At 42.9% G+C, this 9041-nt stretch overlaps 1 long non-coding RNA gene across 1 annotated transcript; it reads right to left on the reverse strand.

The window, feature by feature from the left end:
* Positions 1-4124: 4124 nt before the first annotated feature.
* LOC147976381 (uncharacterized) lies at positions 4125-7916 on the reverse strand. Its single transcript, XR_015602140.1, has 3 exons — positions 7739-7916; positions 5214-7659; positions 4125-5088 (listed from the first exon to the last, which is right to left on the reverse strand). It is a non-coding gene; the product is annotated as an uncharacterized LOC147976381 (long non-coding RNA).
* Between the last annotated feature and the right edge of the window lie 1125 nt (positions 7917-9041).

A 9041-nucleotide genomic window follows, 5' to 3' on the forward strand; every position in this document is an offset into this window, starting at 1 on the left:
TGGCCGACACCCTCGTTGGGCTTCCGCTTGAAGGTTGCCGAGTACATGTCGTGTAAATGATGATAAGTGGTGAGAGCGTGTATGAAGAAGTACACCCCTGCATGGTTAACATCATCTATTCGAATAGCCGCATCCGCGGTAAAGGACTACTTGGTTGCCTATACAGTTCATAGACAAGTTAATGGTTACTACCAAAAGACTCAAGATAAGTGTGAGTACCGAGGATGGCCCTCTCGTAGGATGACGAGGGAGGATCCTCGGTGGAGTATTGTGTTGGTGATTAGTGGACTCGTGTGCGAAAACTATTTTACAGTGGTGTCTCGTAGGATAGCTTAGCCAAGAGTCAAAGCTGGCTTGCTGCAATAACTCCACCACCTTCTTCAGAATGAGCATGTATAGTAGGTTCTGTTGTAAGACTTGCTGAGTACCTTTGTACTCATGTTGCTTTAATTACTGTTTTCAGACGACAATACCGCCCCCTCCGATGGGTTTTATGTAGACCTCGATGTCGATGAGTAACTTGCCACCCAGGTGGTGATTCTGGCCATGGAGGGCCCTATGTAGATAGTCACGCTTCGACAAGCCTTCTTTCTTTCTAGTGTCTGTACTCAGACTTATTTGCTTCTGCATGTCCTTGTATGCTTGTATGACTTGAGTGTCGGGTCTTGTGACCCCTACCTGTACGAACATGTTATGTATGGCTCTCCGGAGCCTTTAAATAAAGTACTTGAGTTGTAGAGTTTTGTTGTGATGCCATGTTGTATTTACACATATCGAGCATATTGTGTGTATGATTGAAATGCTTGGTATGTGTGGGATCCGACAATCTAGTTGTTTATCCTTGGCAGCCTCTCTTATGGGGAAATGTAGTCTAGAGCTCCTTGAGCCATAGTAGTCCGCTACAGCCCGGTTCACCGAAGTCCTGCTAGCCAAGCACTACTGCTCAGGACACATGACTGGCCGGCATGTGTTTCACTTCGTTCCTATGTCTATCCCTTCGGGGAAATGTCACGCGGTGACATTCGGAGTCCTTCCTAGCCTGCTACAGCCCGGGTTCCCCGGAGTCCTATTAGCCCAGTGCTACAGCCCGGATTCACACGTTGTTGACCGACATGCTCGATGTGATTCATGTATGCCTGTCGCCATAGGTCTGTGCCGCTTTGGGTTCACGACTAGCCATGTCGGCCCGGGTTCTCTGTCATATGGATGCTAGCGACACTATCATATATGTGAGCCAAAAGGCTTAAACGGTCCCGGGCCATGGTAAGGCGATACCCGTGGGGATACCGTGCATGAGGCCGCAAAGTGATATGAGGTATTACCCGCTAGATCGATGTGACTTGGAATCGGGGTCCTGACACATCACCCCCACCATCGCCGTCTTCACCTCTGGCAGCCTGAGATCGTCGTCGTCGTTCCGGCCGCACTAGTGCATCCCTGAGCTCATGCATGACGCCGTTGAGACCGCTATGAGCTCTCCTCCATTTCCCCTTGTTCCCCGTGCTCAATTTTGTGTCGTAGCCCTACTAACCGTCGAACCCGCGAGCTCACACCCGCGCACGTCACAGCCCTCAGCAACCTCCCAGAAGACCAACGCCGCCGCCCACAGCTCCTGCCGTGCCCCGCAGCACTGCGCGCGCACCCGGCCGAACTCCGGCCGCCACCTCGAGCTCGTTTCCGGCGAACTCAGGCCACCCCGCCTCTTCCGCTTGGTCCAGAAGACGCGAACGAGCCCTGGCTCTACGCCCGTGGCCTCCGCCGCCCAAATGGTCGCCGGAAGGCGAATCCCGTGCCCCTCCGCCGTGTTCGGCCAGCGGCTAAACGCTGGAGGGTTGACTAGGTTTGACCCCCCCAGTTGACCAGATTTGACCCGTATAGGTCAATGACAGGTGGGGCCCGTCTCTGACTAAATCTGTAGTTAGGTTAGTGTTAGTGCTAATTAACCTTTGTTAATTAACTGAGACACTGACATGTCGACCCCACATGTCGGGTTTGACCTGGTCAGCACCGTTTGACTCGCTGACATCATGCCACTGTCATGCTGACGCAGTTATTCATTTTCTGGTTTTAAAATAAATCTGGAAATTCTGGAAATTGTTATAAACTTCAAAAATTCATAGAAATTCAACCGTAGCTCAGATTGAAATAATTTATATATGAAAAATTATCAGAAAAACGCAATCTATCCATCTGCCATTTTCATGCATGACAAACCAACTTATACCTACTTTATAAGTGAAAACACATGAATGGCATTTATAAGAGCTTATTTTGGAGATGCATTTGAACCTTTGGTTCAACCAAATGAATAGTAGTTGCATTAGCTCAAACAACATCACATCTTCATGCCACGTTCATGCATCATATTGCTCCATATCCTTGTGTTTTGATTGCCGACACCGTTCCTTCTCGATAGGTCCTGCTCCGGAGACTGATCCAGAGTACCTGTCAGAGGAGCAGTGCCCCTTGTTGATCTACCAGGCAAGCAAACCCCCTTGTTCATTCCGATACAATCCTACCTCTCGCTCCTACTCTCTTTTATTGCATTAGGACAACAACGATTCAACTACTACTTTATGCCGCGGTAGTTGAACCCATTCCTCTGCATGACATGTTGTTGCCACAGTAAATAGTTGAAACCCACTAGCATGTGTATGAGTTGATTGAGCCATGTTGTGTTCCTACCATGCATTGCCTACTATTGCTTAGTGTATGTCAGGTCTGATTCATTGGGAATGAATTGGAGTGAGTGTTATGTTTTGATGTTGAGAGTTAAGTGTGTGAACATGATTTGGTAACGGTAGCGGTGAGAGGCCATGTAGGAGTACATGCTGGGTTGTCTCATAGAAACCGTCCTTAAGCACTGAGTTATGTGTATGTTGTCCAATGACTAGCTACTACCACACATTGGAAGGCTGAAGTGGCCCTCTCGACTTATTAACCAACTTGATCTCTGTCCAGGAGTTGCAATTAGTTTCTGGTGTTTGTAGGTAGTGTTTGTAGTCTACCAAGTGGCACCCAGCCAGGTGGGCTTGGGACAGACTAGGCACAGTGGCACGGTGTATCAAGTGGCACCTGGATGGTGGGCGTGGGAACCCTGCTCACATCGTTTGGGGCCGTGAGAGACACCCTGGTCGGATCTCCTTGTGGATGAAACCCGAATAGGCGATAAACCTGGACTAGAGTCTTGTGTGGTTAGTCAGGTCGTGGCCGACACCCTCGCCAGGCTTCCGCTTGAAGGTTGTCGAGATACATGACATGTACATGGCGGTAAGTGGCGAGAGCGTGTGCGATGAAGTACACCCCTCCAGGGTTATCGTGATCTATTCGAATAGTCGGGTCCGTGGTTATGGACTTCTTGGATGCTTACGTGGTACATACACAACTTGAAATGGATACTCTAAAATGCTCAAGATAAGTGTGAGTGCTATGGATGGCCTCCTCGTAAGGAGACGTGAATGAATCCATACTAGTGTATTGATGTGGTAATTAGTGGACTCGTGTGCGCTTTCCTACCTCAAAGGACTTACTCGTAGACGTAGAACAGGATAGCCACTGAGTCAAAGCTGGCCTGTTGCAACAAAACCCAACCTTGCCTTTTGATACTAATGCATGTCTGATAGGATGTGATGTAAGTCTTGTTGAGTACCTTTGTACTCACGTTTGCTTTCTCTATGTTTTGCAGATGAGACATCTGTCTCACTAGTAGTTCCGCTTGGACTTCAACGAGTAGCTTGTTACCTCAACTACGATCTTGTACCTTGGGAGGGACTTGTAGATAGTCAGGCTTCTCAGCCTTTTTCATTTGTAGATGTCTATACTCAGACATGTAATGCTTCCGTTGCTTATTTCCTCTGAATGATGGGTCATGAGACCCCTATTTGTATTAGTGCTATGTGGCTCTTCTGGGCCTTTATCTATACTAGTCGTCAACCCGTGCATTCGCACGGGGCCGTTACAATTATGACAATGCCAATATTCACAGAACAAACATGTAGCACACATAACTTTGCATATGAACTTAAATTTTCTTTCTCTTATTATCATCTAAGAGAAGAACTAAAAATAATTGCAAGCTGTAAATAATACTATGTCTTAAACCATTGAGATGATGGCTGAAAGCACACAAACATTTTCTTAATTGACTAAAGGATCATGACGATGAGATAGACGAAGGAAAAAATATATAGGGAGCAATCCGTGAAAATCATGGCAACATGCAACACACACTTCAAATGTCATCTAGAAACGACATATATGAAGAATGTATTAAAAATATCATGCGTAAGTTACATAGAAGTGGGTTGATATAATTCTATGTCAAACCAAAAGATAGCTACACTCCACAAGAATGCTTCATATGTCTGTACCCTTGTCACGCCAAGATCCTTCATGATTTAAGAAAGGGCGTGAAAGAATACATGAATCTATATACAAATAGGATTAGGTGATATTAAGCAGCTGTAGTACGCTAAATTAGTACAAAGAACAAATTTAAGAAAGGGCGTGAAAGAATACATGTATCTATATACAAATAGGATTAGGTGATATTATTACCATATCCATTAAATGGCCACCATAGTAGTTCGAATCTAGTACACTCAGAAAGTGTAGAAAATTGAAAGGAAATATGCAAGCCCTGATTAAATGTTAGTGAAACCGAATGGAGGATAGTAGCCTTGGCTTACCTGATTAGACTTTACTCGGCCGGTTCTGTAAATGTTGTTATAAAGAAACTAAAAACGGCTTAGATCTTATTCCTTGTCATATATAAAATCTGATAATAACGTCAAAAAAGTAAAATTTGAAGATGATGTAAGGATGTAAGATGTTCAATCCCCATGGCGTAACAAACTTAGAATTTGCACATAGTTCAAACAAAAAAGCCTAAGTATGGGAAAATGATGTTGTAACCACTTCTACATATGCCTTGTTTGTGTATCGTCAATCTTGAGAAATAATCCTGCAATTTTCTTTATTTGCATGCAACACAATGATGGAAATGCACATGTAGTTTTAAAATAAATATTAAGAAGCACAAAAATCACCTTAATTATCGTCTCAATAGGCCATTGGTGAAAAGCAAAGCTGCAATAGAAAGGGAAGATTGTAACCAATCATGTCCATGGTGATCCATTTTTCTAAGCGACACCAGATTTACTAATGCCATGTACATATAAATTTTTAATTATTAAGTCCGTGAATGAAATTACCAATGATTGAAATAAAATAATGTGAAACTTGTACTAAATCATGTCCCCTGTTATTCAAACTTCACCACTCAAAACACTGGCCTGATGATTATTTTACACAGTAGCCTGCAACAGGTTCATCCCTGAAAGAAAGAAAACATAGTTAGAATGCATTAAATAAGTATTTTAAGATATATGTCCTATGGGGTCATTCCTGTTAGCAATGCTATTTGTTTCTTTCGGTAGGAAATAAGAGAAACATAGCAAACTAATGCGTCCTGTCCAAGAGGTTAAAATTGGAAGGATTTATGTATAAAATAATATGCAACAATTTGAGTATGCCTTGTTTAGAAATGTCACATCCATGGCCTATAAAGACATTATTTCGAGATGAGTCTTTACTCTTAACACCTTGGTCAGACTGCAGACTTGGAAGGGTAAATAATCGTTGTTAGCATGTGGTCATATATAGTCTGGTAATTTGTCTCCAACACATTGTCGCAGTCACAATATTGTGACCGGTCGAGTTTCAGTCTACTGAACTGTCCATGTTCTCTCCGGCCGTACACACGGATTTATATATTTATTTTTTTGTGAAAAATACAAACGGAATTCATTCTTTACTTATTGTGGACTACATGTATTATACTATCTCCTCGGCTCCTTAGTCACTAGTGCTTTTTGCCCAAGAAAATACAACATACGGGAGGTAACCTGACTGAGGGATCCCTTCTTGGGCTAGCTAGGCTTCAGCTGAAGATGAACTAAAACGATGTAGATCATGTTAAACAGAAAACTATATTTAGTGACACAAGACACGGTGTAATAGCGAAAAATGTGGTATTTTTCTACAAATGTGCCAGAAGAAATACGGAGCGAATCATATCATCTAGACAGAAAGATCTAATCATATCCAGTCTTGCTTTCGTAATATACATGAAGTCACCTTCCATCCGTAAATTTCCAAAACCTATGGTTCTTTTTAAGATTAACCGATTTGGAACGTTACGAAAAAGAACAACAGAAAAAACATGCAAACATCATAATTTGCCCTGGTTCTCTAAAATTTGGCGAACAAATAGATACGCTATACATAAAAGCATGAAACACAAATGATTAATTCCTGACATGAAATTGTTAACATATAATCAGTATCCAAAGATCACTCACGTGAATTATTCCTGTAGGTATGACTGCCAAATCATGAGATAGAAACGCTTCTATAAGTCTCTATACTATCTTGTTGCATTGTAAAGTTGTCATATATACACGCAATTCCTGCTGGAACTATAGTAAACAATTAGGATAAAATCATGCTGGGGAATTTACTGGTTTCACCCATTTCTGAGTTTCTGTACAAAGAACCGAAACATACATTTTTTTACTGAAAAAGTAGGAGAACATCCATCAGACTTCTCAGGGCAAAGAATCACATATGGAGAGATGGATGGCTACCAAGAGGCTCTATATTACCTTGTTGCATTGTAAGCTTGTCACATATACACGCAATTCCTGCTCAAACTATAGTAAACAGTTAGGATAAAACCATGCTGGGGAATTCATTGGTTTCACTCATTTCCGAATTTCTATATAGAGAACTGAAACATAGATTTTTTTAATGAAAAGTAGGAGAAGAACCATCAGACTTCTTACGACAAAGAAACACATATGGAGCAATGGATAGCTACCAAGAGCTACAAATTAAAAAATACATAGTTGTACATGCATACAAATGTTTTAGTTGTATATACCACATGCATATTATCACATACCTCATCGATATATGCCTACATAAGCATGAACCAAATCAAAAAAATTCAACTTCTAATCTATATCTGTTTGATCACGTTTTGACTGCATGCTGATAGAAAGTTGAAGTACGTCGTTCTGAACACTGCATATACAACAATGGTGATTAACATTGTAGGCTGTTGTGAATCCATCTTTGACTACGAACACCGCCGACTGTCATGAATTCATCTTTGATGCCGATGAACGCATGATGTAAAAAGTGAACCTTGGAAACTGAGATTAGGAAAAGTACCGCTCAGTTGACGCCCACGAAAGCCTGCAATACATGATGTAAATTGCGAACCCTAGAAACTGAGATTGGGAACACAACATATATATAAATAAATGGCTACGAACACCGCCGACTCTCATGAATTCATCTTTGATGCCGATGAACGCATGATGTAAAAAGTGAACCCTAGAAACTGAGATAGGGAAAAGTACCGCTCAGATTGACTCCCTTGAGTGGTGGTGAAATTGAAACAGCAAACAACCATGAATTATAGGGATCGAGGGAGGAGAGTCCAGAGGTGGAAATTGGATCAAAGTTGAAGGCATGATGAAGGGGACGCGCGTGGAAAGAGGAGGAGGCTGCTGCTGCACGGAGACAGGGGTGTACATAAGGAAGATACCAGGATGTTGGAGGTGTCGGCGTAACCTGCGAGCATAGATCAAGCTACGGGCGGAGAAGCATATGTTGTAAGTAAAAAAAGAATCCTGTGCTAGTCGTCATTGGGGAGGCATGCCGGTTGAACCTGGATTGAAGAAGAGGAGGGTATGGCCAAATCATTCCCTGGTTCCACGCCAGCCCATGATGAGAGACGGGGTGGCAGAGGTCTCTTCATCCATCGTCGGGGTACCATGAATAAACCTGCATCGATTTTAACTCTGATATTTTGTATTGATGGAGAGGAAGGAGATGAAATGTGAGAGTTTTGGAGAGGGGAAGATGGGAAGGCCATGCTTACGTGAGAGGAGAGGATGGCTAGCCGTTTTGGGAGGATAAGATGGAGAGACGTGAGTCCTTTTTTAGAATAGAGACGTGAGAGATTAGGAGAGGGGGCTGTGTATACGTGAGAGTAGACAAAAGATGTTTTTTTAAGATATGGGATACAATAGATGGGTTAATCTATACGGTTGTGAGTACGTGAGAACAAATAATATATGGGTTAATCTACACCGTTATAATTTGGTCACACCAGATTAACGGCCCGTAAAATCTAATTAACGTGGTAATTTCTTGGGAGTCCCTAATTAGTATAGGTATAGATAGATATAGATAGATAGATGAGTTTGAGTTATGTTGTGATGCCAAGTTGTACAGCTCATACTTGCATGTTATGCGTACGTGTTTGTATTGCATGTTACTTGCATGTACAACCTTTCTTTTGGGGAAATGTAGTCTAGTGCTTCCACTGAGCCATGGTAGTCCGCTACAGCCCGGTTCACCGGAGTCCTGATAGCCCAGCACTACTGCTCCGGAACACTTAGACTGGCCGGCATGTGATTCACATCATTCCTATGTCTATCCCTTCGGGGAAATGTCACGCGGTGACTTCCAGAGTCCTGCTAGCCTGCTATAGCCTGGATTCCCAGAGTCCGGTTAGCCCAGTTGCTACAGCCCGGATTCACACGCTGATGACCGACATGCTCGATGTTGTTTCATGTATGCCTGTCCCCGTAAGTTAGTGCCACTTTGCATTCACGACTAGTCATGTCGGCCCGGATTCTTTGTCATATGGATCCTATCGACAGTATCATATACGTGAGCCAAAAGGCGCAAACGGTCCTAAGCCAGGTAAGGCGACACCCGTGGGAATACCGTGCGTGAGGCCGCAAAGTGATATGACGTGTTACATGCTAGATCGGTGTGACTTAGAATCGGGGTCCCGACATTACTACCCTTTTATTTTTCATTTTTCTTTGAGGATTTTCTCAAAGTTGTGACAGTACACTTTGGTATGCTTTAACCTGCCAGGGCTTCATCATGACCCATAATACGACAACAAAGTCCGAACACTTTCTACAACATAGTTTGGCACCCCGAATTTAGCATTA

The sequence above is a fragment of the Triticum urartu genome, chromosome 4A, assembly GCF_056163025.1.
Source record: "Triticum urartu cultivar PI428250 chromosome 4A, HENAU_Tu73, whole genome shotgun sequence".
Classification (NCBI taxonomy): Eukaryota; Viridiplantae; Streptophyta; class Magnoliopsida; order Poales; family Poaceae; genus Triticum; species Triticum urartu.